Source organism: Heteronotia binoei, chromosome 2 (genome assembly GCF_032191835.1).
Source record: "Heteronotia binoei isolate CCM8104 ecotype False Entrance Well chromosome 2, APGP_CSIRO_Hbin_v1, whole genome shotgun sequence".
Lineage (NCBI taxonomy): Eukaryota > Metazoa > Chordata > Lepidosauria > Squamata > Gekkonidae > Heteronotia > Heteronotia binoei.
In genome coordinates this window covers 94,069,306-94,081,754 of record NC_083224.1, presented here as the reverse complement: position 1 = coordinate 94,081,754, position 12,449 = coordinate 94,069,306, and the positions used below count along the sequence as shown (strand labels likewise).

The 12,449-nt window shown below is 46.8% G+C and overlaps 1 protein-coding gene and 1 non-coding gene across 15 annotated transcripts in view; one reads left to right on the top strand and one right to left on the bottom strand.

Annotated features, from left to right (window-relative positions):
* Positions 1 to 12,449, bottom strand: part of PTPRF (protein tyrosine phosphatase receptor type F) — a 915,542-nt gene that overhangs the window by 870,962 nt on the left and 32,131 nt on the right. The gene's annotated exons all lie outside the window — the stretch shown is intronic.
* Positions 2,906 to 2,972, top strand: TRNAI-GAU (transfer RNA isoleucine (anticodon GAU)). The gene has a single exon. It is a non-coding gene; the product is annotated as a tRNA-Ile (tRNA).

The window sequence follows — 12,449 nt, the reverse complement described above, 5'->3', positions numbered from 1 at the left end:
TGTAGTAGACTGGAAGACAACTAGAGCAACATTGGTGAAAGACTCACTATGGACCTGACCTGGATAGCCCAGACTAGCCAGATCTCGTCAGATTTTGGAAGCCTAAGCAGTGTCAGCCCTGGCTAGTATTTGGATGGGCGGCCTCCAAGAAATACCAGGGGCATGATGCAGAAGCAGGTAATGGCAAACCACCTCTGAAACATCTCTTGTCTTAAAACAAATCTAGCTTACCACCTTGTGGTGAATAACGCTAAAAGAGCTAGAATTTCTAATTGGCAGACAATCTTAGGATCTCCTGTCTATACTACACACACAGTCATATGATAATTAATTACTCAGTAAGAATCAGAAAGAACACATCATCAAGCCCATTTACAGGCCTATGAGGTGGCAATGACAGCAGCAAAGATTTTCTTCTCTACCACCATTTTGTCAGCAGACTTTCATCCAGCTCAATTGTTCAAAGTGGTGCATGACTTGGTAACACTTAAGTTCCACCCTGCAGGTAATGAAAATCTGCCCCCCAACTGTGATATTTTTGTAAGGTTCTTTGCTGACAAAATCCCTCTCATCCATTCTGACTTTGAGGCCAAGCTCAGGGGCTGATCTGGTATCTGAGGTGTCAGAAGCACCTGCTTTAGATGAATATTGTTCTTAGGTTCTTTCAGCAGAGATAAACTGGCTGAAAACATCAGTCCTTTATATGCAAGGAGACAACTTCTGCAAGCATACAAATAATGAGAAGTGAAACTACTTGAGCTTCACTCCATTGAAATACAATGCAGCATATACAAGGTTGCAAGGAAACACATGTGGTACAGATTTTCCATTAAGGTCTCTGGACTCAGATATACTACTCTGGGACTAGGATGACACCCCTTGAGTGAAATGACCATCCCTGGGAGCAGCAGAAGCATTCTGGGATAGGCACTAGGGCCCCCAAAGTGGAATTCCACTCCCAGAATTCAGCTGCTACTCCCAGGAGCTGTCATTCCACTGTGCTCTTGGTCATTTCAGTCCCAGAACACAGATTCTGTTGCTAAGGTCCATCATTCTACTCTGGCAGCTGTCATTCCAATCCCAGAGCACTGTTTCTATTTCTAGAAACAGTCCCAGAGTAGTCTCTCTGGGCACAGAGACCTTAATGGAAAATCCATTTTGCATTTTCCTTGCAAGTTTGCAAGCCCAGAAGAACTTCCTGTCAAAGCAGGATTCAAACACAAGGCTGAGGGAGCTGGGAACTTCAGCAGTCTCCAGCTTCAAATGGTTAGGACAGGTGGGGGATTAAAGAGCCACAGGCTGGGTTAAAGCTATGGGTGGGATGGTTTTGGTCTGGGGGATTGAAATTTGACACCCCTGTTCTACAGCCCTGCTGCCCTGAATCAGAATTCCAAAGGTGCCTGTGAGCTCAAGAGGGCGGGGGACCCCTAAACCTGAGCTTTAAAATAAAGCAAGGACATATCTGCTGACTGAGAATAAAATAGCAATCACTAGAGACTGCTGTTGTGAATTACCCATTGCTTTTATCATGAATATATTTAGGTTCTGATAGAGGACTCCCACTAGCTCTTGCTTTTCATGGCCTGATCACCCAACTGTTTACTTCACCAATGTGTACTGATACAAGGCAATACATTTACACACTGCCAACAAAGGGTAAAATTTCATGCATCTGACAAAGTAGACCCTAGAGTCTGGACCATGAAAGGTTATGCCATAATAAATCTATTTTGATGGTGCCACAAGGCTTGCTCTCCTTGTGACAGATGTATAGCTACTCCTGTGGAATCATCATCTAATAACTATCCCTTAAAACTCAGAATAGCACTAATCCTTAGTCCATACTTAGTTAGCTTTAGAGAAATATTTAACATGTGTAAAGAGAACTTAGGACATATATTCTATATTATTTACATTATGCAGAGATAATCCTGATTCTTAGTCCAAGATGTCTGACTGAACCACAGCTCATGAACTGACACAATATCCAATCCAGCCTTCTTCCAACACCACTAATGCACTAAACATGAAATACATGCATGAAACACATCCATAGTTCTTCATATCACTATTTAGTTGAATTTATTTGTGCTATCAAGGCTCTTTTTCTAGCAGGAGCTCATCTGCATATTAGGCCATGCCCCCTGATGTAGTCAATCCTCCTAGAGCTTACAGTAGGCCCTGTACTAAGAGCCCTCTAAGCTCTTGGAGGATTGGCTACATCAGCGGGCGTGGCCTAATATGCAGATGAGCTCCTGCTAGAAAAAAAGAGAGCCCTGTGTGCTATCCATGTGATCAGAAAATCAATAATTTATTTGACCTTTCATTTTTAGTAGAATTAGACTTCCAACACATATCTGGGTAATTGAAATCTCCCATGACCACCATGTCCTGTCTCTCTGAGAACTTCATAACCTGTTCTAGGAGAATCTCAACAAAGTCCTCTGCCTGGCTTAGTGGTCTATAGCAGACACCCACCATAATATCACTTATTTCTTACTCCTTTTATTTTTACCCAGAGACTGTCAACTGAACTTCCACACTCAGATTCACGTATTTCCTCACAAGTAAATACCTCTTTTACATATAATGCCCTTTGTTGTTTGTCTGTCCCTTTTAAAGGAGTTGTATCCTTCAATCCTAATATTCCGAGTGTCACCCCACCAAGTTTCAGTAGTGCCTATTAGGTCATAATCCCCTCCCTCTATCAGGACTTCCAGTTCCCCCTGCTTGTTTCCCATACTCTGGGCATTAGTGTAGAGAAATCAGAATCCATTTTTAATGCTCCTTGAGGTTTTTGCTTCTGTACTTACATGCACATTAATGTTACCTAGCCTATGTGACACTACCCACAAAGCTTTAGTGTTCTTATCTCCAGTTTTCAGCATCATTTCAGGGGAGGGACGGTGGCTCAGTGGTAGAGCATCTGCTTGATAAGCAGGAGGTCCCAGGTTCAATCCCTGGCATCTCCAAAAAAGGGTCCAGGCAAAAAGGTGTGAAAAACCTCAGCCTGAGACCCTGGAGAGCCGCTGCCAGTCTGAGTAGACAATACTGACTTTGATGGACCAAGGGTCTGATTCAGTATAAGGCAGCTTCATATGTTCATATCATACTAGGCTTCAGGGCCATAGGTCTCTCTCTCTCTCTCGGCTTGACTTCGCGAACGAAGATTTAAGAAGGGTGCAGTAGTCCACGTCTGCTGCAGGCTCGCTGGTGGCTGACAAGACCAATGCGGGACAGGCAGATCCGGCCACAGTGGCTGCAGGGAAAAGTCTGATTTGGGGTTGGTGCTGTAGCAGTGCGATTCTTCCTCAATCTCCTTTTGTCCTCAAGACCAGCTATGCGTGCGTTCTCAAAGGAAGAGACAGCCTGGTGGATGGTGTGCCTCCATGCTTTGCGATCTGAGGCTAGGTCAGACCACTGGTGATGGTTGATGCGACAGGTGCCAAGGGATTTCTTCAAGGAGTCCTTGTACCTCTTCTTCGGTGCCCCTCTATTTCGATGGCCGGTGGAAAGTTCGCCATACAGAGCAATCTTGGGAAGGCGGTGGTTTTCCATCCTAGAAATATGCCCTGCCCAGCGCAGCTGCGTCTTCAACAGCACTGCTTCGATGCTTGTAACCTCCGCCCTCTTGAGGACTTCAGTGTTGGTCACAAAGTCACTCCAGTGGATGTTGAGGATGGTGCGAAGGCAGCGCTGATGAAAGCGCTCAAGGAGTCGCAGGTGATGATGGTATAAAACCCACGATTCGGAGCCGTAGATGGGGCCATAGGTAGGATTTAAAATTTGGTAGAGCACAGAGACACAAATTTTATTTGGGGGAAGCCAGGGGGAAACCAACTACCCTCTCCCAGAGGAGAAAACAAACCAACACCACTTTCAAGCCTTCAGGCCTTCAAGCTTCCAAACCAGTGCCCCTTTCAAGCGAGGCACAGGAATGCTCCACCCCACCCACCCTGACGGGAAGGAAGTGGCCCTAAAGCAGGGAGATGGGGAAGGCCACTGCATCTCCACCCCCACCCCCTCCTCCAGCAGCTGCAAGTGTGAGGAAGCAGTGGAAGCAGCTAGCACAAGGAAGCAGCAGTTGTAAGTGGTGGGACTGGGTGCTTTTCACACATGTAAGGGTGAAGGTGGAGGCAGTGGCAGGCTGGGCGTTAGAACACCCAAGGCTGTTGGTCTTGGGTGATTTCAACGTCCATGCCGATGACGCACAATCCACTCAGGCGACAGACCTAGTGTCATCCATGGTGGCACTGGGACTCTCTCAATATGTAACAACTCCCATGCACCAGGCTGGGCACATGCTGGATTCGGTCTTTACGGCAGGAGTGACAGTGGACCATATGGCCATGGTCAGACCACTATGCCCTGAAGGCCCGTGTGAATGTTCCACTCCAACCCCGTTTGGGTGGCCAGCGTATTTTAGCTTGCTCGTGAAGCCAAATGGACCCCACGCGGCTTCAGATGGCTTTACAAGACTCTTGGCCCCCTGGCAATTCTCTCAATGAGCTGGTGGAGACCTGGCAAAACCGGCTTTCCACGGCCATCAATGAGATTGCTCCCAGGCGCCCTCTTTGCCCCCGTTCAAAGCTGGCTCCATGGTATACCCCGGAGCTACAGCTGATGAAACGGGCTGAGACGGCTAGAGAGGCAATGGCGGCATGCCCGTGAAGAAGTGACAAGAACATCCTATGGGTCGTTTATGAGAACCTATGAGATGGCAGTCAAGGCTGCTAAGAGAGTCCACCTTACGGTCACGCCCAGCACAATTGTTTAGAACAATTCGGTCACTAACTACCCTTCCACAGGGTAATGAAAATATTAGGGAATTGGACATAGGCTGCGAGGCTTTTGCGAGTTTCTTCGCAGATACAGTCTTGTCACTCTGCCGTGACCTCCCGGCCACGCTTGAGACAGTAAAGGAACTTGAGGCTCTGTGTACGTCTTCTAGTCAGGTTTTGGATTATGTCACTCCACTCAGCCTGGAAGAAGTCGAACATACGCTCTCTACTGTACGCCCAACTACTTGTAGTCTGGACCCATGTCCGTCCTGGCTTATAAAGGCTAGCCGGAATGAACTTCGGGTCCCCCTGAGGGAAATTGTGAATCAGTCCCTATCTGAAGGGACCTTCCCTCAGCCTCTTAAAGAGGCAATCGTCCACCCCCTCTTAAAGAAACCATCTCTGGACCCGGCCGTATTGGCAAATTACCAGCCAGTGTCAAACTTCCCTTTTGGGGCAAGATTTTCAAGAGAACGGTTGCAGTGCAGTTACGGAGCTTTCTGAATGACGCTTCCATACTGAACCCTTTCCATTCTGGGTTCCGCCCGGGCCATGGAACAGAGATGGTTCTGGTCGCTCTCATGGATGACCTCCAGAGGCATCTGGATAGAGGTGGCTCGGCAGTACTGATGCTTCTAGATCTATCATCGGTTGCTGACCTGCTGCCTTGCCGACCCTGGGATATGGGGGATGGCCTTACAGTGGCTCTCCTCTTTCCTTCAGGGTTGGGAACAAAGGGTGGCGATAGCGGAGGAACTGTTCCATCAGCACCCACTTGTGTGTGGAGTGCCACAAGGGGCAGTTCTATCCCCGATGTTGCTCAACATCTACATGCACCCTCTTGTCCAGATCGCCCAGAGGTTTGGGCTGGGATGTCATCAATATGCGGATAACACCCAGCTTTATTTACTGATGGGTGGCCAGTCCAACTCCTCCATGGAAGATCTCTCACTTCAAGCAGTGGCAGGGTGGCTCAGGCTGAGTCGACTGAAGCCGAATCCAACGAAGACAGAGGCGGTCTGGGACCCAAGGTCATACTAACGACCTTGGACGGGGCACCACATACACCGGGGGCCAAGGTCAAAAGCTTAGGGGTGCTCCTGGATTCCTCTTTAAATATGGAGGCCCAGGTAGCAGCAACTGCCAGATCAGCCATCTATCACCTACGGCTGAAAAAACAGTTGGTCCCCTACTTCGAACACAGCAACTTGGCGACAGTGATCCACACCACAGTCACCTCAAGATTGGATTACTGCAATGCCCTCTACATGCGGCTGCCCTTGGCTTGAACCCGGTATCAAGCATGGTGAAATTCCATTGATAATTGATTGCGTAAGGGTCCTGCCTAACCTGGTCTGTGAAGCATCATGGAGGATCCAACTTTCTTAGCTTGTTATTCTTTCCCTCCCCCCGTCTTGCTTTATGGCTATTAATTAGAAGTAGTGAGAACTGAAACCAAGTAATCAGCACCTTCCCATACATTCCGGTAAAGGAGTGAGAGACATCTGGAGAAAGCAAAGACACAGTCCTGATAACACTATGAGAATGTAGACATTTATGATAGTTTATGTGTGAATGCTACCCCACAACCCCATCCCTTGGAATCCCTTTGAAGTAGGCCTTAAAAGTACTGTATCGACGTGTATTTGGCATTACTCTCAAGAACCTGTTACCAAAGTATCGGTCTATCAATAAACGTAATTCTTTGTATCAACTTTGACTCGTCATTGAACCCGCATGCTTGACACCCGGAAGCTTCAACTGGTGCAGAACACAGCAGCCAGGTTGTTAATGGACCTTCCATGGGAACCTATGCACCTGCGGTGGATTGATCAGAGCCACCCCCTTCAGAAAGCGCCTGATATGCGGGTGCGTTGACAAAGAATTGTCCTTTTTGGACCCTCTAACTGCTGCTTTCGCTGCCACTTGTCTCCGTAGTGTGCTAGTACTGAGACCCTTCTCTAACCCTTCCTGTAGAAAAGCTAGTATCACTGACACTGCAGCCCGTAAGAGGATCTTCCCTTTTTCCCATACACAAGGCATGAAAAACTTGCCAGGTGCCATTATAGGTTCTATTGGTGGAAGTCTTCCTAGAAGACAACATAGTGTCAACTACAGGGATGAAATAACCTAGGTTAATCAATTGCTGCCGCTCAACCTCCAAGCAGTGAGCTGAAACATTTCTGGTCTCGGATGCCTCAACCTGCCCTGAGAGAGCATATCTGATCTCAGTGGTATCCACCATGGAACCTCTAATGCCAGTCTTTGAAGGTCCTGGGACCAAACTCTCTGGGGCCAAAAGGGGGCCACAACAATCACTTCCGCCTTCTGCTCCTGGACTCTCTGCAGGAACCTTTGGAGGACCTGACAAGGAGGAAAGGCATACAATAGAGTTCGCGGCCAGTCCAAATTTAGGGTATTGATAGCCATGGCTCCCCTGCTTCTCGTCCTTGAAAAGTAGTGTGGCACCTAATGATTGTCATCCAACGTGAACAGATCCACTCCTGGCGTCCTGAATCTCTGACAAATCTCTTGAAACGTCTCATGATGTAGGGACCATTCCAACTTCAGTGATTGTCGGCTGAGCCAGTCCGCTCAGTGATTGTCGGCTGAGCCAGTCCGCTCAGTGATTGTCGGCTGAGCCAGTCTGCCACCACGTTGCCTTTTCCTGCTACACAAATGGCCTTGAGGGACAGAAGGTGAACTTCCGCCCAGCTGAACAGAGTCTCCGCTTCTCTTTGCAATTTTCGGTGCCTGGTGCCGCCTTGTCAATTTACGTAGGCCTTTGCTGTCATGTTGTCTGTCTGAATCAGAATGTGAGCCCCGCTCACGCGCTTCTCCATGTGAAGCATGGCAAGTTGTATGGCCCTTAATTCCAAAAGGTTTGTTTTCCCTGGCTTCCTGAGTACTCCACTGTCCCTGCGCTACCGCTCCTGACATGTGAGCTCCCCAACCGAAAAGGCTGGCATCTGTGGTCAAAACCACTCTTTTGAGTTCTCGCATCGCCTGCCCCAAGGAGAAACATTTGGGAGTCTGCCACCATTCGAGGGCGATCATCAGATAGTTCGGGACTGTTACTAGCGTCAGGCTCTTGGAACTTTTTGGGTTTTGGAATGGCCGAAGAAATTTTTGCAGTGGTCTTGTGTGGAACCGAGCCCACTGGACCACATCCTGACATGACACCATCATCCCCAGCAATTTTGCCAGAATCATCAGTTTGATTCGCCTTCCTTGTTTGACCTCTGAGATCAGCTGTAACACCTTTGATCGTCTTTCTTGGGTCAGAAAAACCTTGTCCTTGCTGGAGTCGATCTGAACTCCTAGACGTATGAGGGACTGAGAGGGTTGCAACCAACTCTTCTGTATGTTTATTACGAATCCATGTGAGCTGAGAATTCTCATGTCAAGGTCCTTCTTCGTCTGTTCCGCCGACGGGGCCTTGATCAGATTGTCGTCCAGGTATGGAAACAGACACCCCCTGTACCCTGAGAACCACTACAAGAGTGACTAGAACTTTCGTAAACACTCTGAGGGACGACTTGAGACCGAAGGGCAAGGCCCTGTACCGGTAATGACTCCCATCGTAACAAAAATGAAGAAACTTGCGATATTCGCTGGCGATCGGAACATGAAGGTAGGCTTCCAAAAGATCTATGGAGGCCATGAAGTCTTCCCTCTGAATGGACAGTAGGATTGACCGCAATGTCTCCATTCAGAACTTCTTTGTGATAACCCACTTGAGATCCAGAATCGCCCGGACATCTCCGTTCTTCTTGGGCACCACAAAGAAGACCGAGTATGTACCTTGAAATTTCTGTCATGGGAACCGGTTCTATGACTTCTATTGATACTAGGTGATTGATTGCCAAAATTAGGGTTCGATGTTTTTCGGGAGAGAGAGACCTCTGTACTTCCAAAAAACAATAACGGGGAGGCGAATAAAATTCTAGAGAGTAGCCATTGGTTAATGTGTCCAGCACCCATCTGTCCGTTATTGTTTGATGCCATATATGAGAGAATCTCTGGAGTCTTCCTCCTATCCGACTCATGTCCAGCGGCCCATCCCAGTCATGCTGAGGCAGACTTCTTAGAACCTTTAACTGACTGATTCTGTTTTCCTGTGAACGGGGTTCTACCATCCCTGGACTTTGGTTGCCATCTTGCTCTGTAAGGCTTAAATGAGGGTTGCTTGGAGTCTCTTCGGTCACCTCGAAAGGACTGAAACCGCTGTTTCGTCCTGTTATCCCGTCTTAGATGGTAAAACTTTCTTCTTATTTCTATCTTCAATGAGGTATCTCTCGAGACCTTCACCAAAAAGCGAAGACCCTTTAAATGGAACTGCTGCCACCTTAGACCTAACCGACGGGTCCGCATCCCAGTTTCGTAACCAGGTGTTTCTCCTGGCCGTGACGCTAGAAGCCATGGCCCTGGCAGATAGCTGAACTGCCTCTAGAGTGGAGTCTGATGCAAATGCATTAGCTAGAGTAATCTTCTTCAAGGAGTCCTTAACATCCTTAGGAAGGTCATCCCTTTTTGCCAGTTCAGATAGCCACATATATGAGGCTCTGCAGAATAGGGTTGTTGTGGCCGATACTTTCAATGAATTGGCCGAGGCCTCAAAATCCCGACGTAAAGCTTGTTCAATGCGTTTATCCATGGGGTCTCTTGGCATCCTCCCTGCATCCATCGGGAGAATGGAATTAGAGGCCAGACTATCATCCACCACCAGTAACTTCAACCGCTTGGCTGCCTCTGAAATAAATGAATAAAACTTCGAAAAATTTGATGAAACGGTTTTTGGTTTAGCCGGGTGTTCCCACTCAGACCTAATGATAGAGAAGAAACCTGAAGGCAATGGAACCTGTAGAGGTCTGGACCCCGATTTTGGAATGATGTCTTCCATTCCCATTGGAAATTCTGCATCCTCCTCATCCTTGGATTTGGGAGTGTATTGAATCTGCAGTGTACAAATCATTTTTGGAAGTAAGCGTGAGTACACGTCTGCAGGAAAAAGTTTGGAATGAGTGGAGGTGACGTCCTCCTCCTCTGAAAGCTCCCCAGTATCTGGTGACGAGGAAGCATCCGACACATCAGAAGCCTCTTCCTCTTGATCTGAAGAAAAGGAACTTAAATCTGTCCTGCTACGTTTGGCAGGTCTAGGAGAAAAACTTTCCCCGTCCCTATTCGTCTGTGTGTTGCAGCTTGGATACTCTCTTGCCTGTGGGGACCGGGTTGGCAACCACTGAAGCTGCCTGAACCTCCTCACTATCTTTTGTATCCAGGAAAGGAGATTAGCCTTTGCTTCATCTGCAGCTATATCAGCCTGGTGGTCTTCAACCCTTTCTTCCTGTGCTGGTGAGTCAGCCAAATCCAGATCACAGGTGCCCTCCTCCATAACTGCTCCCTTGGGAAATCTGGAGGTGGCGGCCATCTTGGGCTATAAAGCACTGCTGCTTATCTTTTTTTTTTTTTCAGGCCAAGAGCCTCAAAGGGCTCTAACAGCACGTCCTGCTTCTATGGCAGGGCTAAACAAACTGAGTTCCGAGGACCAAGCAACTCCCTTTCGGGTCAAGTTTGTTAAGCCCTGCTAACGAAGAGGAGGAGCTATGATCCCAAGGGTGAGGACTGGCCCACTCCTGGGACCACTGGAGAAGGACATATTTGCCAGTGCTTTACGTACCTACAAATCTTGGAAAGGCTCAAAGTTGGTAAAAGGTATAACTGTGAGCAAAGTCTGATTTCGAAATAGAATAATGAACAAATGATAACTATGTTATTGCTAAAATGTATAAACTTATATTGAAATTTGAAACTTAAGGAAGAACAACTTAAAGAATGTATGGTAAAATGGGCTAAAAACTTTGGATATGATATACATATTGAACAATGGGAACGTATGTGGACAACGGGTTTGAAATGTACTGTAAGCTCTAATCTGAAGAACTTTTATAAGATGATGTACTGATTGTATATATCTTCACAGAAATTGTCTAAAATGTACAAAGGTACTTCTAGTTTATGTTGAAAATGTAATTATCATGAAGGGACTTTTTGTCACAAGCAGTGGACTTGTAAGAAAACCAAAAAAATCTGGACACAAATACAAGTATTAATACAGAAGATTTTAAAGACTAATATACACTTGAAACCAGAGTACTTTATCTAAGGATATAATCAGTTGGACAGAAACCATGAAACTTTATTTCTATATATATGATGACGACAAGACTATTAAATGCACAAAAATGGAAGTGTTCAACAATACCTTCAATAGAATCACAGAGTTGGAAGGGACCTCCAGGGTCATCTAGTTCAACCCCTTGCACAATGCAGGAACTTCACAAATACCTCCCCCCCCGCCCCCCCCACACACATTCCCCCAGTGACCCCTGCTCCATGCCAAGAAGATGGGAAAAATCTCCAGGATCCCTTGCCAATCTGGTCTGGAATAAAAATTCCTGACTGACCCCACAGCAGGGTGGATAAAAATCAATGATTTAAAAAAAAAATTAAAAATCAGATTTTTAAAATTTAAACCGGATTCTTTAAATTTAAATTGGATTTTTAAAAATAAAATGCTTTTTGAGGAAAATATATCATCATCCAAAGGTTATTCCATCATGAAATAAGGATTAGTTTTTAATTCTGAAGCATAAGACTGCATATTCATACAACGTTTACATTTTTTGTAATAAATTCTATTAATCCATTCACAATGTCCGCTCTTCCAGAGGTTTCTGTAAAATTACTGAGCAGTTCCTCTGTCTACAAAATATTATCACAGAACACACAGATGCTTGGTTTTGCAGTTCTCAACACTGTAATTTGTGTCTGCAGAGATCACATGCCTCTCCTACACAGCAAAAATGTTATAAAGTGAAACTTTGAGCAGAATACTCCACAAGACTTTGGATATTTTGTGTGTATAACTCGAGGTTTATCACATTATTCTTTCCCTGGAGAAGAAAACCTAGGAGGGCAGAGGGCGACGGGAGGGCAGAGGGCGACGCGGAAGATGGCGGACGCTTGAAGCGGCAGCTCCCGGCTCACAGTCCCTTCCCGCTTCTCCTGCTCCCGTTCCCAACTATTTCTTTCACCTGGCATGGGCAAACGAACTGCAGGGAACACCAAGGCAGCCAAGAAAACTCCTGCGAAAGCCACACCGACGCAGCAGGTACTAAACTTTCTTCCAACGAGCCCCGGGCCCTTACCTCTCTCTGAAATGGCCTCCAGCCCTTCCCCCGGCCCTGCTCAGGAAGAGGGCTCTTTATTAACAACTCAAACATTTCAAGCGGCGATTTCACGCTTGGAGGACTCAATAGGGGTCACAATGGGGGAGAAGATCAGCAAAGCTATTACCCCCTTACAATTAGAACTAAAAAAAATTAATGAAACGCTTTCAGCAGTCACTCAAACTGCAGACTCAGCGCTGGAAATGGCTACGGTGGCCCACGAGGCTGTACAAGCCCTGCAATGCTCAGACCTATGGCTCCATGAGAAGGTGCTTTACCTGGATAACAGATTAAGGGCTGCTAACCTGAAATTTAGAGGCCTGCCAGAACAGGCGGAAGAGAACCAGGAGGTAAAAATCTTCATTGCCTCATGGCTTGCTTCAGCCCTCCACCTCCAAGATGGAGTCGCCCCTCTTATTGATTCTGCCTACCGTCT